Source organism: Cryptotermes secundus, unplaced genomic scaffold, assembly GCF_002891405.2.
Source record: "Cryptotermes secundus unplaced genomic scaffold, Csec_1.0 scaffold312, whole genome shotgun sequence".
Taxonomy (NCBI): domain Eukaryota; kingdom Metazoa; phylum Arthropoda; class Insecta; order Blattodea; family Kalotermitidae; genus Cryptotermes; species Cryptotermes secundus.
In genome coordinates, this window is record NW_019727091.1 from 282,209 (window position 1) to 285,245 (window position 3,037).

The 3,037-nt window shown below is 37.5% G+C and overlaps 1 long non-coding RNA gene across 1 annotated transcript; it reads left to right on the plus strand.

The window, feature by feature from the left end:
* Positions 1 to 238: 238 nt before the first annotated feature.
* On the plus strand, positions 239 to 2,026 carry LOC111864356. The gene is made up of 2 exons (XR_002842782.1): positions 239 to 778; positions 1,345 to 2,026. It is a non-coding gene; the product is annotated as an uncharacterized LOC111864356 (long non-coding RNA).
* The last annotated feature ends 1,011 nt before the right edge of the window (positions 2,027 to 3,037 follow it).

Consider the following 3,037-nt stretch of genomic DNA (forward strand, 5'->3'; position numbering starts at 1 on the left):
GAAGGAGTTCTAAGAGTACCGTGATGGTGTTATAATTTTTGTATTGCTTCTTGCAATATAAACATGAAAACGAAAACGCGTGCTGCTGCTGCTGGGTGCTTGTCATCCAGCAAGCAAGGCATCAGATTCTTCAGTTTTCCAAGGGAACCAGCACAGTATGTCTATTTTAATTCAGGTGTAATTACTTTATTATGTGTTGCTTAATCCAATGAATAAATTAAGTTTAGTGTATGTCTGTGTTCAATTTATTCAACATAACCCAAAATTTTAGAATGTGTACCAAGTTTGTAATGTTTACTGAAGAATTATTTCTAGGTTTTGAGACTTTGTTCTACTTTTACAAGGCTGCGGTATGGGCAGGAAAAGGTGAAATATCCTGCACTGTTGATTCTGCTAGAATGCTGCACAATAAATATTTGTGCAGCAAACATTTCCTGGAAAGTGATTTCACTACAGCTCAGATGCTGCTTCACAGTCACTCCCACAATCTCCTGTCCCTTCCTTGAATCCCTTGCCACATGAAGACTGTACTCAGGTTGTATTTCCCACCACCTACAAGACACTGGTGTCATTCCCTGTAACACATATTCCTATCCATGCACATGGTCCTTCCACTTCCTTTAAAATGTTTGCAGTGCAACAATTACCAACAGCAGCCACCAACTTTTGCAGTGATAGAAACCTCGTTTCTCCTAAGCCCTGTAAATATAAATGCTTCTGATGGCGAACTCAGGCATATCAATTATTGCAGCAAGCCACAACACTGTATTGGCTACAGGTAAGGACCACTGCACTCTATACTATGAATTATGTTCTGAGAGAAGTGGCTAGTGAGAATAATGAGAGCTAATTTTTTAAGTAATTGTTCCAAGAACCCAGTTGTGATCAAACAAATGTCATTGTCATCATTCATTACTTACAAAACTGTACGTCAATATACAATTTTATTATAAATCTTATTTTACTGTCTTATGTGCAACTTTTTAAGTTTTAAATTTTAAACCTAAAGTTAATAAATCGTTTCACATAAGACTGTAAAATAATAATTATAATAAAATGGAAGATTGCAACAGGATGCTACAATACAAACTTATCAATACAAAGTTATGTAGGATATGTCAAATGTTTTTAGGGTAATTAAAAATGTTTGAAAAGCAGATCACACTATCAGTAATATGATTTATAAGAGAATAAGGTGTTGACAACTGCTATGAGGAATAATTTACTGAAATATAGAAAACCTTTATAATGGCAGTCCCTTTCAAGTAAAGTGTGTTATTTTCAAATCTGAAGAAGTCCATCATGTAAGGACGCCCACTAATTTCATTTTTAATATTCTTCCAGTGGGGTGTTGTGGTGAATACCTGGCAACAGCTGTTTGGTGATCACCTTGTGAACACATGTGAAGCTATTCGTTTGTAGTCTGGTTTGAACAATAATCCAACCATGGGACAGATTGTAGATGCCCTGAAGACTTAACATCATCAGTTCCTTTGCTATCAGAGGTCTCTGTGGAACTAGTTGTGAGGATGATGGTGCTACTGTTGTGTGCAACCTACAGTCATTGTTCAGGGCACCTGATGCTTCTTCACCAAATCTGTCCACAAGTCGTGGCAAGGAAACCCCTGATGAAGTTCCTGAGTTTCCATGTTACTCAACAAGTACAGAAGGACATGGTTGCTGCAGTACATGCTGGTGACATGGAAGTGGTTCCATTGCCAGACAGGTGCTTCGTGGTGTCAGCTGTGATGCACGCAAGACATGCGTGACATCTGAAGTGCTGCTGTCAGCCAATGTCTTCATATATTTCTGAGACGTTGGTGTGGAGACTGTTGGTATGCTGTAACTGTAATGGAATCTATGATGGCAGGCAATTCAATTCATGTTGCACCATATCACAGCTGCCATTAAGAGCACCATTGACTTGGAGTGGATTAGGTGTGCTGGTTGTTCACTTCACTACCAATGAATAGTAGATGGTATTGTGAGATGTCTCACAAGAATTTACATTCCTTGGTGGTGTAAGTGGACAAACAGGTTGATGACTGAATCAGCCAGGCAAAGGGACACAAAGAGGAAGATTGAGATACTGAAACATCAGTAAGTCATTAGGAAAGTAATGCTTCTTCAACTTTGCTTTGTAATATCCTGCCCATACCAGCCCTGGAAATTGGCAGACAGCAGTTATTGAATTACTGGAATAATATATTCCAATTTCTCACATGAGGATCAATAGATATTTCATAAGTTTGATAAAGTAACCCTGGTGACAAGCAACTCCAACTACCGTACCTTCACATGCTCTTGCCTCAAACCTCTGGTATTGGGTAATTTGTTTATAACATTTGTCACCTACAGTCAGATTATGTACAAGAAACCTATTCTGATCTTGAGCTCCATCTCTTCCCTACTTTGCAGACTTGTTTCCTTCTTCCCAGTGTATTAGAACATCATTGTCAGAAGATGGTCAGAGTTCATTCTGCCCTCTATCTGAAATAATTATATTTCAATCAAGAATTGTGTGGGAAATTCTTTTCTGACTCAAATGGCTCTTGTTTATATGTGGGTAAGAATGAAGTGGCATCACTTTATAATTGACTTGCAATCTTCAGGTTACCTGTTTCAGCGTGAAACACTGAGGAGCAGAATCAATGTCAGGATTCAGTGTATATTTTGTAATTAAATTTATTAACTACTTCTTAGGTAGGACGTTTTACTTATCAGTGTCTACATATTTTATTCATCTAATTTGTTATTATGGGTATATCCCTGGAGTCATTGCATTATGTTGGCCATATTATTATGTTCAGCATTGAACTTGTGAACATTTACATATTTAAGATTTTCAAGGTTCATTATATTGCTTCAGTAATTTCATTATGTTGGCCATATTATTGAACACAACATAATGAAATTACTGAAGCAATATAATGAACCTTGAAAATCTTAAATATGTAATGTAGCACGAATGGGGGAGACGAATGCGTGTAGGATATTGGTGAGAAAGCCAGAAGGAAAGAGACCACAGGGAAGAACA